This window comes from Rhopalosiphum maidis, chromosome 3, assembly GCF_003676215.2.
Source record: "Rhopalosiphum maidis isolate BTI-1 chromosome 3, ASM367621v3, whole genome shotgun sequence".
Taxonomy (NCBI): Eukaryota; Metazoa; Arthropoda; class Insecta; order Hemiptera; family Aphididae; genus Rhopalosiphum; species Rhopalosiphum maidis.
The window spans coordinates 20,491,058-20,510,831 of NC_040879.1; the positions used below are offsets into that span (position 1 = coordinate 20,491,058).

Sequence of the window (19,774 nt, forward strand, 5' to 3'; positions counted from 1 at the left end):
TACAAATACATATTTTGATATACCTACATAAAAATGGATATTTATTGATACATAACTACATTTAATTTGTTTAATATAACACATATGTATATGTTATTATTCTTGTATTTATAAAATAATTGACTTATTTGGTTAATGAATTCAAAAATACTGTAATTCCAAAATGAATCTATTAAATAAGCAGTGACTACTGTATGAATTATAAACTATTAAAATTTAAAAGGTATGTAAAGACAAACGGACTGAAACTATTTTAATTATTAAACCATCGCTGACCATCGTTTATCCAATAGCTATTGTCGTTAGGTGAATTTGGCAGTCCAAATCCCTGAGTTTTATATTCAAAATAAAATTTTGTATTTTTACGTCAAGTATAATGTGGGATAGCTACTTATTAAAAGTAGTAATCGACCAAACTCGAAAGTTTCGTTTTAAGATACGTGAACATTTAAGGTTCCGTCTTTAGACGTACCTTGAAAACTATTTAGAAAAACAAACAGAAAACCCTATGTTAACATATTTGTATTACTCAGTATAAAAAAAATCTATTTTTGTGTTTGAGTATGAGTATATGAGTTTCGATACAGTACCAGTTTTTACGATAGATTAGTATGCATTAGTCATGTTATTTTTTTGTTTTTCCGTAAAATTCGAATAAATCTAACACCTAAATATCCTAAATGATAATAAGTATGCGCGTTATGTATAAGATCTGATGAAAATAGTGACAGAAAAACACGTGTGATCATGACATAATATAATTTAGTACGCAACTGCTCTCGTGTGTGATCATAATAATATATATAATTATAATATCTATTGTTTCCGTTTAGGTCAGACTCGCAACTATTATTATTGGGTACCTATGAAAATAATGGTGATAATATTGTGCATGTGCTATAATCGTTGTATCTGACAATCCGGCCATAAATTTCACACGCATTGAAAATTAACTGAATATTATTTTCGATACGATTTTATACCGGTAATTAATGATATAATTATCATCATCTGTGTTACGATATCGAAATGGAGGTGCAGCCGTCTACCGCGAGAATAATACAATTATACTATATGATCATAATATTATGAAGTATAACGCATATATACATTGTAAGTGCACACGTGTATTGTATAATATAATATGTTTAAATGTATGAGTTTCAAATTATTACAATCGGTGTGTTTATGTATTATTATTACCAACCAGATTGTCTGCCTGTGTACAATAATCACACATTTCTCCCCTCCACGTTGGTTGAATAGTTTACAGAATGATTTCTCACCCTAATATTATCATTAAATAATACATTTATCAGTATTCTGTTCTTTTAGATTTCTTAAGTAGACTTACAGACCATATTATCTAATTTTTATTTTTATTTTTCATTTATTAAAATGTTTATATACCTAGTCGTGCCATAAGTTCTGTCCCTTATACAAAGGTGTATACTTAATAAATAAAATAAAACAAATATAAAAAAACTGATGTTATTTATTCTTTATTAACTTACTAACTAAAAAAAAATAAATACTATTCAAAATGTCCACCATTTGCATTTATACACTTCTTCAAACGATCTGGCCACTCGTCTATGACAGCACGCACCACTTCTAACGGTATTGAGGCAGCTGATTTTACCAAATCGGCTTTTAATGATTCGATATTTCGATGGGGCTTAGAGCAGGCCTTCTCCTCTAAAATATTCCACAGTCTGTAGTCCAAAGGATTGAGGTCTGGACTTCCCGAGGGCCAATCTTGAGCGGCGATAAATTCAGGTAAATTGACCTCTAACCAGCGTTGTGTGGTTTTTGCTTTATGTGCAGGCGCTGAATCCTGCTGAAAGGTCCAGTTCTTTCCTACAAACAAAGTATCACTTAAAGGCTTCACTACCTTTTCTAAAATATCGTTTTGGTAGTTAACCGCACGTGTTTTGACTCCCTGCTCACAGAAATGCAGTTGAGTAACACCCTCATATCACACTCCCCACCAAACCATCACTGAGGCTGGATGATGTCCTCTTTCTACTCTTTGAATATTTTCAGCAGCTTCCCGAGAGTTGTGAGCATAAACTCTATCATTTTGACGGTTAAATTTTTCTTCTACAGTAAAAATTTTTTCATCTGTAAACAGTATCTGTCTGTGGCCATTTTTTGCGTACCGCTTAAGTAACTTCTTCGCTCTTGTCGTTCTAATTTGACGTAAAGCGTCGGTCAACCGCTGACCGGTGCTTCTTCGATAAGCACCAAGACCAAGGTCTTCTTTAATTATTCGTGACATGGTTCTTGGTGGAATTTTCATTTCTCTAGCCATGATTTTTTGCTTGCGAAGTGGATTTCTACGAATCCTCTGTGCGACAGCTTTGACTGCTGCATTTGTTCTTATTTCACGTGGACGTCCACTTCTTGGCTTGTCATCTATAGTGTTGAACTCGTTGAACCGTTTTATGGTCCGATAAACAAATTTTTTCGTTATTTTCAACAGTTTCAACAAGTTGAAAATCTCTAATGGTGTTTTATTACACTTAAATAACGCAATAACAGCAACACGATTTTCTTTAATACCCCATTCCATGTTTAATACTTGACGTGAACTATCGTACTAACCAAAAATAGTAGATATTACAATTGTTGAAAATTATATTCATAAACAAAGTCATTAGTGTTATCGTAAAATATTAATGGAACAACTGATAAATAGGGACAGAACTTATGGCACGACTAGGTATTAAGGATAAAGTCCTAACAAATTATTTGAAAAATTATATATTAATTATAATAACGGATCTAGTATTTACTACACTAGGACTATTTATACAAATTATGAAAGTTGATAGAATGAAATTTTTGAACCACCACAGTTTCCATAATTTATTATCAAACTCATTGCCATTGATCCGTGGATCTTTAATCCTTATAGTATACAAAATTCAATAACTCGAAAACTACTTGATTCAATTTTGATTTGATGTTTCACCATTTTTAGAAAAAATATTCTCTAAATAATTTACTGTTTAAAAGGGGATTTTTCATTTGATAAACGAAAGTTGTATTTCGACAGAACTTTTCTTAAGTAGAAAAATAAATAAATTGAATAATTTTTAAATAGCGTATATTTCAAAAATTAAAAAAAAAAAAAAACAGAATTAGAATAACTGTGTTATTGAATGAGTAAAAGGGAATGGACATGATTGAATAATCATTCTATGTTATAAATATTATTCGTATTAAAAAAATATTATAATTATTTTATAAATTATACACTACGTTAATATTACCCTAACATATCTTTCGTGTGGCTATGTATAGCAATGGTCCATACTATTTGTAGTTTAAATTATTACAGATCAATTGCATACTATCTATATATTATGGACATATGGTGCATGTCTATATTGCGATATTAGTAGGTAAATTACTATATTATAAATGTTTACTCGTCTATGGTTTTTATATTAAAGAAATTTATAAATATATACATAATGTATATTTTTTTCACGTGTGAGTTATATTTGACTATACAATTTTTATGTAGTTATAGCACTTTTGGCTCATTAAAAATAAAACGTTCAGATCCATCGGTTGATAGAAATAATACATAATAATAATAATAATATAATGATTATATTTCATACACACAAAATATAAAATTAAGTAAACGCCTAGTACAATACGATTATCATAATTCGAATTTTAAATTTTCCTCCCTTTCGAGTTTTTATAATTATTTATATTTATATTCGTATATTTTTCATTCACGATAATTGTTTTTCTCAGTTATCAGCTCATCACTGTCTGAACCTGATTGGTTTTCCTACATAAAAACGATATGGCTATTATAGTCTATACTGTATAGTATAATACACTGATCAGGATGTTATAATATTATATTCATATGCCACATTTATTAGGTTTAATATAAATTATAATAAAATACATTTTCATCGCAATTTCGCCTAAATTGATTATTTGATGAAAATCGAATTAAAAAAAAAAATAATACATCGCTACAGTGAACACTATCAGTCGTTATATATAATATATCATCCTATTATATTGCATAAAAATTATTAATGATTATACAAAAAAAAAAAAATAGCAAAAATGCAAGAAACGATATTCATCTAGTAAAATTGTTTTCTCTAGCCTATGTTTATATTATGTGCAATATACAATAATAAATGATAAGAGAACGGCGATAGCATTTTTTTATGTCTGAGATTGGATCTGAAATTAAAAATATTGGTATAGAAAATTGATCATAAAAATCATAGAATCAAAAGCTGACTGGAACTTTTATTTAATTTTATCATTGTATCAGTTTTAATTTTGGCAATAGTATTGAATATGCTTAGTGCACTATTATCATATTATTTTTTTTTTAATTTGGTTTGATTAAATTAAATTTAAATGATTTTTTCAGAAAGACAGAAAGTAATTTTATTATTTAAAAAACAATATTAAGTATGTACTAGTCGAAAATTAACTAGGTAAAAATGAACATTAATTATTGTTTATGAATAATACATTTTACACTTTTTTAATTTTAATTGTAAAATATATTTGTTATTTTTAACGATCAGTAAGATTCGTTGTAAAAAAGAAACCAATATTTAAATATATTTTTTCACAATAATTTTACACCAACTAAACGAATAAACATTTTAATTGGTTTGATGATATTCTATAGTTAGTGTTTTCACAGCGCACAAAAATTATGAAAGTCCTTCGCAAGGAACTTGGAAACTTTATATTATTAGAGAAAAAACTTTTGAATTAAGATTTGTGGTTGATGATAATTCAAGTTTGATGAAAAGCGACGATTTTAAATTAAAAGAAAAATGGAAAACCCAAAGAAATAAAATTGGTTCTTTTTTAATATACAATGTTAAGCCGTCAAAAAGATTATAATAATTTATATAACAATTGGAATAAATTCAAAGATTCTCTTAGTTAATGAAGACTATATAGTATCAAATCATCAGAAATAAAATAATAATTAGGTAAATCACTGTCATATCAAGATTTTCAAGGTTAATAGATCTTTTACCATATTATAACATATTGTTTTTATATATACGACGATTTAATTTGCACGTAAAATATTACATAACATAGTTACATAATTATACACAATAATAATAAAGATTTATATTCATTTATATGATCATGTTAGTCGTCCACAACCAAATTGAAAAAAACTAAGAATTCAATAATGATCTGTTGTTTATGTGTATCCAGGACCTATAACCACACTGTACAAAATAGCTAAATAATTATAAAACATTTGAAAAATATTATAATCAAGTATAATATGAAAATTTAATAAATACATAATTATCATTAATAAAAGATAGCATAAGAAATATCCATCTTACTCTACCAAATTAAATTAAATTAAACACAACATTGACAATTGGACCTTTCTCGTTGAAATACTAAAAAAAAAAATACTGTCACCTTCCTAGTGTTCAAGAAAGAATCCAAATTTTTCACAGCTTCAAGTGTTCAATTCACCATCAAGCATATTCCCACGTATTCAAACCAGAACAAGCTCCAACATCTCCATTTAATGTCTGAGTTATTTCATAGCCATGCTCAGTCAATCTCCAATATCATTAATTTAATAACCACTGCCAAACTTCAAAACAAAATACAAAACCTTTAACATATACAATAAATTATAAGTAATGTATAACAAATGTTTATATGTGGCCATAAATCTATAAAAAAAAAACTTTTTACATCCAATGGCCTTCCGGGGGTCATTTCTTAAAAAAAAAACATTATTCATATATTATGCAATTTATAAGTGACTTAAAATAAAAATTTTATTAACATACATATAGCTACATACCTACTTCTTTATTATATCATAAATATTTAAAATTTGATACAGCATCGCTGTAGTAGATAATATAGCTTCTTAACTGTTTAAGTTTTAATCTATAGGAATAATAAATATATTATTTGAATGTTTAAGCAAATGTTAAACGAAGAACTAGATTTTTCCTTCGTAATTGTAAAATTGTATAAACAAAGTATCAAAATATTCACTAAAAAAATACTGTAATAATTTGGTCACAAATCGAATTATGGACCATATAATATAATAGTATCATAGGTCATTCAGACAACAACTTATATCTCGATATGAATATTAATCTGTGTTTTATGTTCACTAGATAATTTCGTGTTCCCTATTTTATCTAATAGTTTTTGAGTGTGCAGTTGCGCATGTGCGCAGGTGCAATGAACGACAAACTATTGAGCGAATTGAGTTTAGTGGCTGTTTATTTTCTCGTTGTGATTGAAATTCAGTTGATTATATATATATATATATATATATATTATCGTAACACAGTTACTGAAAATCAATTGACTGAGTCTGAGTCGCTACAAAGCTATTTATTTGTATGGATAACTATGACCTCTCAACCATTGTTGTAAGTGCGCCGTGGTATCCGTAGATTTTTCAAAAATTAAATTTGAATTTCATTTCTACGGGAACGTTGCTTTTTTCAATACTTCGACGGCCAAATACGATGTCGTATTACTCGTATTCATCATTACGTTGCTTATAAAGGGGCTCTTTATCAAATTATTCTAGTTGCACTCATATTTGTCGACAAGACCTCATTATAGTTACAAAATATAGTATTATTATGGGGTTCGCCTATACGAATAAAAACTATATGACCATTTTAATTTTTATCACAACGATTTATAAATAAAATTAATAATTTAATAAGTCGAGGGAAACAATATTATGGTAATTATTTTTATAACTTATTATTTGATTTCAAACGATTCGAGTACACACTACTAGCACATAATATTATGGCATATTTTAAGTGAATATCGACCAGTTTCGGATTAAGCCGGTTGAGGTGCGACTGATTTTGTTTGATACCGTCAACGATTTCGCGTGTAATATTAAAATAAATATAAATATATATATTATATACCTATACGCTTGAATAAGATTTTTTTCTTTTTTTCGGAATTCTTCTACCAGAGTATTTCTTTGTATAAAGGATCTTGCGGAACAAACTCTGCAAGGTTCATCGTTGAAATTTGCAATTGGCCTTTGTACTTTGTCACGTACCGTAAGCTTTCCGTCAATATGTTGAAGGACGCATACATCGAAATATTTCCAAGTATATTATTGTTTAAACAATTTAATAGAATACAAACATTGTTACAAAGTAAATGTCAGATTCACGTGAATCGCACTTGCACTGGACTAATGTGGTTCGTGTGGAACTCCAGATGTTTATATATATAGCATAAAACCAATTATAAAGAAAGGATTTCTTAAAAAAAAAAAAAAAAATGATAATAATAATTCAATGATAGACAAACTATTCTGGTTTAGCTGTCAATTGGATTCGGCTAGATTATTGTTTTATAATTCCCATTATTTCTAGAATAACTCTGCTGCCAGGGATTTAAAACTTATAAAAGTCCGAGAAAAACTATAATAAACTTAAAAAAATGAATGACAGTGTATAGACGGAAATGTTTGATGTCATAATAATAAAACATAATATAAATGTCAACAGATAAAATGCAATATTAAGGCGATTACAACAGTAAACGTAACATACCAAATTAAAAAAAAAATAAACAAATAAAATCGCAAATGTTATTTCCTGCTTTAATAATAATACGAAACACTTATACGGGAGTCAAAATATATCTCTATGGTATTGATTATTATTCCTCTCGTTCATTCTTATGTATGTATTATTTAATAATAAAAATAAAATTGGGTTCAATGTGATTGATCCGTAGGGATATCATCCTACAATTTAAAACCATAATTTGTATTCTATCGATAGAACAAATATAGATCTACCAGTCTTATTGATATTGTAAATCATCCTATTTTTAGGAAATATATTATTTTCTCATTGGGACTTTTCACATCACTAAAGATTTATGAGATGAGTAATATTGCGAAAGAGATGACGCTGAAATAAGTTTATTTTTTATAGTTTATGAAAAACAAATTTTTGGTTTTCTTCGTGATGAATATATTGTCGACACTATTTTTTATAATTTACTGATTTGACAAAAACATATAGTTTTGAATAATAATTAAAATTGACGTATTTAAAAAATAATTGATATAAATGAATTAGTTTCAAGTGCCAAGTACGAACTTATTGTTTTCGGGTATTGTTCAAGATAAGAATATCTTCTTTTATGTTTAACTATTCTGTTGCTAATAATAGTAAGAACAATAATAATAATAATAATAATAATAATAAAAAAAATAGCAAATAACTTTTTTTACTTCAATTTTATTGCATACGTTCTGTATAAATATTTTTACGTTATCTTTTTTTACGTTTCTAAAAGTCAAAAGTTAAAACATACGATTGAGTTAAGATAAAGCAGAATAGACACACACATACACTCATATATATATATATATCATTTATGTTTACGAAAAATGTAAACCTATGTAATACTAGATACCAACACTTTTAAAGTTCATTAAAGTTTCATAAAAGTGTATTCTTTAAGTTTTCTCGTTCGTTACGGCCAAATGTTGTCGCTTATAATATTATTAAACCGTACATGCTTTGTGTGTGTACACTGCGAACATTTAAATACCAAACCTTGTCATTTTATAGTTTTAATAATAATATCATAAAGGTACGATTATAAAAATGAATCGTTTGAAGCAGCGAATTGTATACTCTAGTAGTATACCCTTCAGTAGTGTTATTCAAATAGTAATGCAAAATGTATTTAACGTGCCTACGTAGATACTAGCTACAATATAGTTCTCATAACTGTACATTTATATAACTACCTATAAGTCGATACCCAAGCTTTATTCCAACGTAGATCTCACAAAACTTTAATAATCACGATCCGCTTTGTTTCTCATATTGTTACTCTATATGTAACAAGTAGCAACAGCAAAAACTCATGCAAAGTCGTTTGAGGTGTCTACTTTATAGACATAGTATCTAGAATTATACTACTACTAATAATAATGATATTATTACGTCTGGTTTACGTCAGTAGTTTGTATTTTTACTAAGTCACTGAATCGCACTGCAGTTTCGAAATAAAAACGCACGAAACCGTGATGACTCCACATAGTATAAATTATAATATTGTTCGCGCCGCTGAGTTCCTGAACGTATCTCGCAGTGATGGAATATCATAATACTGTACATGATTTTCCAGTATAAGTAAAAAAAAATGAAAAACAAGAGTAGGTTACCACTTTGTTGTACAGTAGTAGACGTCATGTTTATACCTCATCATTTACTAAATCACTGTTATAGATGTGATAAAATTGAATTCAACAGTAAATCATTCCATAAGAAAACGATTCTGCGCGAAAACTGTCTGTCAGCCTATAATCATCTAAATATATTACTATTATTTATTATAGTTATTTATTTTACTGTTAGTAATACTGTAACTGTATATACTATAAATAGACAATACCGTAAATTGAATCTTAATATTTTAAGAAAAATGTCATTGTTTATAATATAAAATATAAGTAGAGTTTTGAATTCGTGCAAAAAATATTTTTGAATTTAAGCAAAATAATTAAAATCGTTATTCTTCCAACAAATTTCGTCTAAATTTTAATTTTAAATGTTTATATAAAAAAAAAAAATCAAGTTTATTAGTTTTTAAAATAATGGTTTTAGTATGAACTATTGATTATGAATAACCTTGAATTATATTTTAAAATAAATGAATACATTTTAATTTATATTTATGAGAAAAAAAATCAAAACTGTAAAATGTTTATAAATATCTATTTTGAAAAAATGTCATGTATATTTATAATTTATATATATTATTATATAATATTCTGTGTTAATATAAATAATTAGTGACTTTTAAATATCTATGTTTATTTGTTTTTGAGTTTCATATAAAAAAATGCATCATGTAATATCGTCGATTTTTCAATTACTTTGTTGAATCAAATGATCTTTAATGAGTATCAAATATTATACAAAAACAACGGTTACGCTTAATGTTACAGTTTGGTGGCAGAGAATAAGCGCACGTGTTAACATAATACTGTAATAATAATATAATACATATGTTATTATTAAACAAGTTAGCAAGGGCAAATTAAATATTAAATATTGCATTTGGGCCAGTGGCAGTGTCAGTAAGAATGTATACCACTCACAAACAGTTCGAGTGGCATATTATACTAAAGGCGAGAGTTTTGCAGTAGTAGTATAATGCATGATGATGCAGTTCACGACAGAGATTGCAAATTACGTTTCCGGCTGATGATTGCAAATGACGACGACGATGATGATGATATAGTATACGCTCGTAAACGTCATAACGACTACAATAACTTTTTTTTTATGAAAATAAATCAAGTCAGTCATTTTTTACTTCGGAATTTCTTCTTTTTTTTATCTGAATTGTGTCAATATAGGAGGAAAATGCATTCAGAAGAGTCTATTTGGAATGCGTATTATTTTAGTCGATACGTTAATTTTATTGACTTTAATGACGTGTTCCTCATCGATGTTTCATATACTTAGATCATCGGAGAAATGTAGACAAAGTAATCAATATGTTTTGCACGCGTTTAAAATTAGTGTAAAACGTTGGAAGAAACTGCATTTCTTGTTTAAAGTTGTCTGATTCAGAACCATTTTACTATACGACTATATTATTATACAGCAGTAATACAGCACTACAGCACGACCGCATGACCCTGAAGAAAATTAATAACTTTAAAACGAGAAATTTTCGTCGTATTTTTCATTTTTTCTTTTTATTTTTAACAAATCAGAAAAATAATAACAACGACGTCGATCAAAAATGTCCATGTGCTTATAATATAAAAGATATATTATAATAAAACGCCCTCTCTTGGGCATTCACCTCCCCCCACCTTTCTTGATCACAACTGCTTGAGATTCTCGGCTGAGAATTTCTATAAAGAATTTGTCGTCTGCTATCATCCACACCCGCAACCTTATCCACGCGACCTATATCAGCAATCGAGCGTACGTGTTATAAATGCCGTACACCGACGCGTACAACATCATATTATAATATAATACCGTTGTCGTCGCACAGGTATTATTATATTAATATTATAATTAAACGCCCGCGGCAAAGGTGTTGCGTTTACACTTAAGGGAATCCTGTACGGATTATTATGCGATGACACGCTCCACGCTCTATTTATCATATATATATTATATATATCATTAAACGTTTCATATTTTCAAATTATCAAGATTTTAATACTATTCGAGGTGCATCTTGTGAAGATACAAACTTTTGTTTTTCAAATGACAATCCCCTTTTCTACTGTATATTATTATTGGTATTTAGTAGTTATTTTTTTTTTTAAAATGTTTACTTATCAAAATCGAATTACTTAACACCGTGTATACTAATGATAGTAGGCCCGTGATAATGAGTTTTGATGATACTGGTTCTACTTTAATTTGGAAATACAATTTTAGTAATAATTATTAATGCATTTTAATATTTATGACTTGTAAAAATGAACCTAATATAATAAAAAAATACATACTTTTTGTTCTTATGATAAACGTTGTAATAACTGTAAAACTAGTAACTACTCGTTATAATTTTGAATTAGTGATATAAAAATTTTCAAAAATACTGTAACGATCATTTTATTCATAAACGAGGGGCGTTTTTGTTTCTCTGAATAATATTTTTTACAGCATAGTTTTTTTTACTATTATAGTTTTGATTACAGAAATAAAATAGATAGTTGATTTTTTACTATTTATTTTTAGTGAAATTTTAACTATATTTAAAAAAAAAAAAAATAATAATTTATAGTATATAATATTCATTATTGTAATATTGTATATCAATAGAATTTTATAATATTTTTGTATTTCTACTATAACCACAAACAAATTAAATTTATATGTTTTTTTTTTTTTTTTGTTACAGGTATGTATGGACAATTATTTTCGATTCAACGCTCTCATAATGCGAGTAAACGTAATATTGCACTTAATTTGGTTTTAGACTTTTTGGGTAAATATATACCAAAAGTGTTTAAAATATTTTGTCACAATTAATTATATCAGGTATGTTAAATTTTAGATGACGTTATACAATATCTTGTGACTTGTGTAACAATTTTGCCACAAAACCGTTTAATAATGAGTTCTTGTCTTGAAAAATTCATCGAGTACAATATTTCGATTAAATTTTAAACAGTGATGTAACTTTTAAATTTGCTGTTTGCCTTATAATTGGCGTATAGAGGAATTTAGCATTTTCTACCGTTCACGTGAAATTGACCTGATCTTCAACTTCATCATCGACATTGCAAATAATTAAACGCCACGGCAAACACGGATATTATAAATTATTATGTACGTATATATATAATAGTTATCAATGAAAACTAGTTGCAAACACCGATAGTAATTAATTGAGAATCCGAGTTTATAATCTACTTCAACGTTTCTCTGGTAATTAATCTAAAACGAAGATATTTAATTAAAACACATCGTAAATGATTATACCTTCAATTTGTTTAGAGGTTGCATCGGCTTTAGAATCACAATAAACTGTTCGATATTGTCATTTTTCCGTCGTGAAATAATTTTCAATAATTTTCGTTAAATTTATTGGTCTGTACCATTATAGCTTGAATGAAATTTCATCGAATAGAAAAACCCAAATCACTGCAGTATATGCAGAATCTCTAGTTGATCGTTTGAAAATCCGTTGGATGATAATCTATAGTTGGCAGCTGTATTTGGCCTGGAATATATACAACGTATATATTGTTTTAATAAAACCTTCAATTAATTCAAATGTAATATAAATATCCCAGCTAGTATCGAACCACGCAATGACGATAATAATGATTTATAATTTCTTAATATTTCGGAAAGGAATACAAATTTAATCAGTTTATCATCACAATTAAGAATAATAGGTTCTATTCGGTACGATTACATATTTTATAATATTATCATGTTGATTGAATGCGTGATATGTTAATAAATTTCGAATTTCTATTACAAAATTCTACGATCGGGAACAGCGAAGCACTGAATTCTTTTGAACAACAGATTTCTGGTATAATAATATTTTCCTTAATAATAGTAGAACGGTTTTCTGTGAGATATTTCGTTGCATTCTGGGAAACCGTTATGAGGAAACTGAAAAACGACCCCCCTAAAGTTTGCTTACAGTGTACCGGGGACTCGATTTTCAATCGATATAATATACATATACACTTGTATACATGTATAGTCATCCGAAAAAGTTGAGCCACTCGTTGTTCATGCCAATGACAAGAGGATATATGTGAAAAAAGATAAAAAAAAAAAAAACAAAAAACAATCTTTCCCTCATCAAAACGCATTCCACGTTTCTTTAAATCGCCATATCAGTTTAAAGCGATAAAATATAATAAATAATTGTTCACATTTTTGTAAAAACTCAACTATTTTACGTTTTGAAACACTGTGTAAAAACGATATCGAAGTCTATAGGAAACGAGCACAGCTTATACCTATTCATAGACTGGCCTGTATTACTAATATTATGCTTCGTAATCTGAGATAGAGGGCGTGATTAAGTAACTGAGTGTGCGATGTACGTATACAGTTATATATTTATATTCAAGTTATTGACTAAGCGTATATACACTCCCTTATTCTTCTTTTATAAAACAGTCATTCAAAGTTTAATTTTTTAGAATTTTTTTATATGCCTAAATATCATATTTTAAAATTCTTAGGATTCTTTTTTATTACTTGAGAAGTGCTCTGTGGAAATATAAACTTCTATTTTCCTACTAAGAATCACCCTTTTTTATTGTAAATTATTTAGCAAATAATTTTTCTGAGTTATTTGGCTTTGTATACCAAGGATAATAGTTAGGTCCGCGGTAATAAATAAAATAAATAAATAAATAATTCAACAGGAGCAATGTTATTTTTTTTTTAATAATGTTTTTGTATATTCAACTAACTTAGGTGGCGAGCACTTAGCTACTTTTGTCAATTTCTATTTGTATTATTCTTCGTTCATATTTATATGGTTGTTCTGTGTATATTTGTGTTCATTGATATGCACATTTTATGATCGAGGAGTCATAAATATTTAATAATTAAAACTCATAAGTATGATAATCACGTATTCACGACCAAAACATTCCACTTTAAGCGAGTGATAATCAAAATATGGCTTATATAAAATAATTCGTATTAACCGCAATAACAAGATGTGATGTATAACGGAAAAAACAGTTTAAAAAATAACCAGAAATGATAACATTATGAAGTATAACATATTATAATATTATTTAGGGCGATTCTTTTAACAGTAAACACTTGTTATCTCGAAAAATATTAACTTTTTTATAAATGATTTTTTTCCCTACAATTGGAGTTCTTACAAAACAAAGTATTATTTTTAACTATTTATTTTTAAAAACACCATATTTAATTTATTAAATAATCTTACCACAATAATCTTAAGCTTAACCTATACAATATTATTATTAATTAACCTACGTAATATATTGTAAAAGTTTAAACAAACTAAATTTCAGCATACATTTTTCGGCCGGATATTTGTGTCGGTCGGTCCTGTACGGTCAATTCTAATAAATTATATCGGTAGAAAATAATAATAATAATAAAAAAAGGATGGAAAAAAATTGCCGCTTTTTATACGCATTGCCTTGAACATGGATTAAACTGTTAAGCTTACGATAAATCTTATCGGAGAGGATGAGTGTTTATAAGCGATTGACATACATACATTATAAATAAATACTCGTTGTGTATATAATATGGTACTTATATACTTGCGCTGTTTTACGCGAATACGCCGCATTCATGGCCGTATATATTGTATATAAGAGTATAATCTGTATTGATTGCCCGTGTTGTTGAATAAGCGCATCCGAGTACTATTACTATTACTACTACTACTACTACTACTACTACTACTACCACAGTTATAGAATAAAACACCGGCGCTGAATATATATATATATTTATATATTTATATACGTAATTTACTCCTAATACCTATTATAATAGAAAAATAATATTATATCATTAAACAATAAGGGTTGTGCTCGGTGCATCGTTAATTACGACGACAGGACCAGAAATCGCGGCGCGGACTCCTAGCCCGTATAATACAATACTGTGTAGGGCGATTCCAAGATAGTATATATTTATTATTTATATATATTGCTCATTTCTCGAAAGTTAACATGACTTTACTGTAGCGAGTATATATATATATATTTAAATTATTTTGTGTATTGTGCGTTTGAATAGCCGCTGGAACGTCGATCGAGCCGTAGAATGTTATATATAAAATACCTAACTAGGCAAGTAAGGTACGTTGCTATCAGCTTTTTTCCACTGGATAGATTACGATTATAATTAGGGACTGGATTTAAACGCCTTAAAAATAATGGTAAAAAGCTTAAGTAAATAATCGAAAATACCTCCTATAAAGTATAAAATAAATACCTTTTCGACGAAATAATAAAAACCCTTTAACATGACCTAACTGTTTTTGATAGGCATGCAAGCGAGAGGAAACGACGGCTTGACTGTTGGAATTTTTCAACCCTTCTTTAGTTAAACTGAACCAACAATAATACAAAAGCAAAATACCAAGCTTATAGACATGCTCAATAAATTAATAGTGTATACCTACTCGAAATAAACTCTATATAACTCTAATAAGTTGACCGAATCGTTTTTATTTGTTTGAGTAAAGCTTGGTAAGACACCATATCCGATTATTGCTGTTGATAGATAAAGACGTTTCATCAATCGTATTCATAAATGAAACGAATGGCATTATTTGGTATGGATGAAAAATACCTAAAAAATCTAATAAACTAAATATTATTGAATTTATTTTAATCAGTCACTATAATTTATAATGTTCGCATATTTAGTCGTATTATTGTTTAATGTTTATATAATACTGCGATACTACTGGATTATATATTATTATAATAATCTCGTATTCGTCGTAACGCGTGTGGCTCGTGGATCAGATTTTCATGATATCGTAAAGACATGAGATTGCCGAGATTTATCTTGAGGGGCTTAATAATATCTTAGATTGAACATACCCTATATATATATATATATATATTTGAAATTCTTGATATTTTTAAAAAAAAATATATTCTAGATGGGAATTGTAATTACATTGTTTGTGAATAAATTATTGAAAACATGGTATCAATAGCCAACGATATTATCGTAGATTTTAATTCGTAAAAATACTAAATATTATGTTTCTAGTGTCATAACTTACAGTATTGCAAACTTATCTTTTCTTAAACTTGCAAATAAAAAATAAACCTTTATTTTGGATGTAAATCGCTAATTTTATTAAATTATCCGTCTGATAAAATATATAATTATGTTTATATTTCATTATTAGTCGTTTATTAGATCAAAATATTATGGTTATATGAGAAGAGAAAAAATATATTTTATTATTTTTATTTTACAGACTTTGTTTAAATTAGAAAAAAATCTGTATTAAAAATCATGATATTATCTTCTACTTTAAAATATAGATTTATTGAATAGTCAGATTAATATTTTATAACTTTATAAGCTTTAGAAACGCAAATTTTCCGGCATAGAATACTAGTATATTCTTAGAACATTAATACTAGGAATAGAAAGTTCAGTATCTAAAATTTTGAAGTAGAATTTAATGTGAGACTTAACTAATCTCCGTTTTATCTAAGAAAAATATAATGATGTTGAAAGAGATACCATTAGCATAACGCAAAAAATAATTATATCTTGTAATTATATTAATATTATAAATGTATTATATTTTATTGAAAAATATACCCGAGAACATTGATACAATTTGTACTGGTATGACTGTTTAAAATTTAATGAAGACTATGATCCAATTGCAAAGTGATTTTTTATATTGTGTATTTTAAATATCTAATCGTATGTCATACAAAAATTTATAAAAACTCAACTTCACAAGTGTTCAGTAAAGGAGCGTACCATAGGTAAAAATACGTTAGCCGGAAATAAAATAAAAAGTAATTGGCGAAACCCACAAACATTTTGGTGTATAAGTATAATTAGTTTTAATCGCGTAGTTCGTACTGATCCTGCTGTAAGTATGTGAATATGATTGTAGTTTTCGGGGTTTTACGCGATATATTACTTATTGTAAATAGGTAATTTTAATATAATTTACTGTTTAGTGACTTATTATTCACAAGATTTGTAATAATACCCATTATGTTTTGAATAATTGTACATATGTTAATAGCAAAAAAAAAATAATAATAATTTATTGATGTTTTTACATTAGCTATCTGTTATAAAAAATGTCATTGTAATTGTTATGTTTATTATTTTTTTTTTCCACCAACTCTCGCAATGCTGCGTCGCCACACCGGAGGACTTTAGCCAATTATTATGCCGTTATCAGAGTTTCCACGAGGACGTTATTGTATACAGCGTGATTCACCAAACATGTTCACTCCCATTTTTTTAATTAAATAAGAATTTAATTCAATTTTTATTTTTTTAAATTTTATACCTAATGCCATATTTTAAAATTCTTGTGATTCTATAATATATGTATATATATATTACTTAAAGAGAATTCTATGAAGATGTAAACTTTTATTTTTAAAGTGTAAACCTAATTTAAAATTGGAACTTGTAGTCTTTAATTTATTAAGATATTTATATTAAAAATTGTTTTATAAAAAATATAAAATATATATAATTTTTGACCTATTATTTAATATATTTAGGCCATTTTTATTAGTAAAACTTTCAATTGACTGTAGCTCTCATATTATATCCCATAATCTATAGTATATATTTTATACCCACAATATACCCATTAAATGGACTCAATATCTTTATAGAACACAAAGTTTAATAACTCAAAACCACTCGTTAGAATTTTAATTTGATATGTTAACATTTTCAGAAATATTCACCGCTAAATATTTTACGATAGAAAATGAGATTTGTTATTTGATAAACTTCTGTTTGTATCTCCACAGGAAACTTCGCAAGTTGTACAAAAAAATGTTACGAGTATTAATAAAATAGCATTATAGTATTTCTTTAAAACTATTTAAAAATTTATAAAAATCTGATTTTGCACGTCTGAATTATCAAAGAAGGATAATGTGGTGAATCACTCTGTATATTATGATTGTTATACTATCTCTTGTCATGCAACGGTTGCGAAATGCGCAGACACGAACATTCACGCATCGAGCACGTCTGCGGGCCCCTAAGTCCCTGTGGCTAGTCGCCCGAAACCCCGCATCATAATTTCCGTTCCCAGTGAATTAATTGCAAAACCCCAAAAACGTGTTCATTAAAAACGGTTATGTTATTTTTTTTTTCATCTCTCCGTGGAATTTATAATTATAACGATTTTCTCTTTTAAATAGTATATATATTTTTTTTTTTGTATAAAAATTTAAAATTGAAAAACATCTATTCACGTACAATGATTGGAGTTGTATACAGTGTACGTGTACCGTTTGTATATTTTTCGTACTGGAGATTTTATTTTAATAAGAAGTATTTAACCTTTATCGTGAAACTCTAAAATATCGTATAATACATTATAGTATAGAGTTATGAACATTTTTTGGAAAATGTAAAATATATCCCTTTAATATTTATTTGTCAATTTTAATATTAGTTTAGCATGCTTAAATTATATTATTTTTAGCTATAGCAGTAACTGTACTAATAATATTAAAATTAATACTATTGGAATTTGGAATTGAATGGTTAATTTAATAAATAAATTTTTATTAAAAAAAAAATCAATAGTTATAATTTAATAAATATAGCTATTATAGAATCAAGAAATATGTAGTAAATTTAATGAACTATTTTGATAAGATTACTTCCCGGATGTATAAAATACAACTATTAAACTAATAATATCTTTTTTAATTCAATCATTTTATTTATTCACTGTGAATTTAATAAAATAAAATTTGTGTTATTAATAATCGTGTTAATTGACCGTATTTTAATAATTTTATTATTAATTCAACTCATAGTTTGGTTGATTTTACCTGTTTTTTCGTTCAGTGAATAAAGCATTGTACTTAGATTGAATAAATAAATCAAATATAAATTAAATAAACATCGAATTCTATGAACATTTTATAAAGTTCTAACCTAAAGAAATGTGCTTTACATAAAAATAAAAACATTTATATGGAAAATTCGTTATTTAGCAAAAACCAAAGCAATATAGCTATGAAAAAAATTTATGCATCAATGCCAACTTAAATTGTATATCAAATAAATGTTTTTTTTTTTTTTTTTTATTTACACTAAGTAATTTAATTGTTTAGTTTTTGCTGGTCTAACAATCAGTAATAGAAAAATATACTTTCGTTATGTTATTATAGTTTACCTATAATAGTATGAAATTTCAATTCATGTTATGTGAACTTGAAGCTTTCCATTAATATGTACATTATTATACATTACATCACCACTACGTTAATATTTCGCAATCGAGTTTTCACAGTGTTTGTAATTATTTATGTTTTAGTTTTAACTTACATGTTTTTAGAGGTGCTGCTTAACCATCTTTGAATCATCAACTACTCGTATTATTAATTGTAGTTTAGTAGGTTCCTATTCACAGTCTAGTTGTTTTAATTGTTAGACATTTTTAATTTACTATAATACTAGGTATTAGTTTTTTGATGAAT

The 19,774-nt window shown here is 27.1% G+C and overlaps 1 protein-coding gene and 1 long non-coding RNA gene across 2 annotated transcripts in view; one reads left to right on the plus strand and one right to left on the minus strand.

Moving 5' to 3' along the window:
* Nucleotides 1-19,774, plus strand: part of LOC113556139 (limbic system-associated membrane protein-like) — a 524,182-nt gene that overhangs the window by 294,375 nt on the left and 210,033 nt on the right. The window lies entirely within an intron of this gene.
* LOC113556142 lies at nt 1,478-1,966 on the minus strand. Its single transcript, XR_003405451.1, has 2 exons — nt 1,930-1,966; nt 1,478-1,860 (listed from the first exon to the last, which is right to left on the minus strand). It is a non-coding gene; the product is annotated as an uncharacterized LOC113556142 (long non-coding RNA).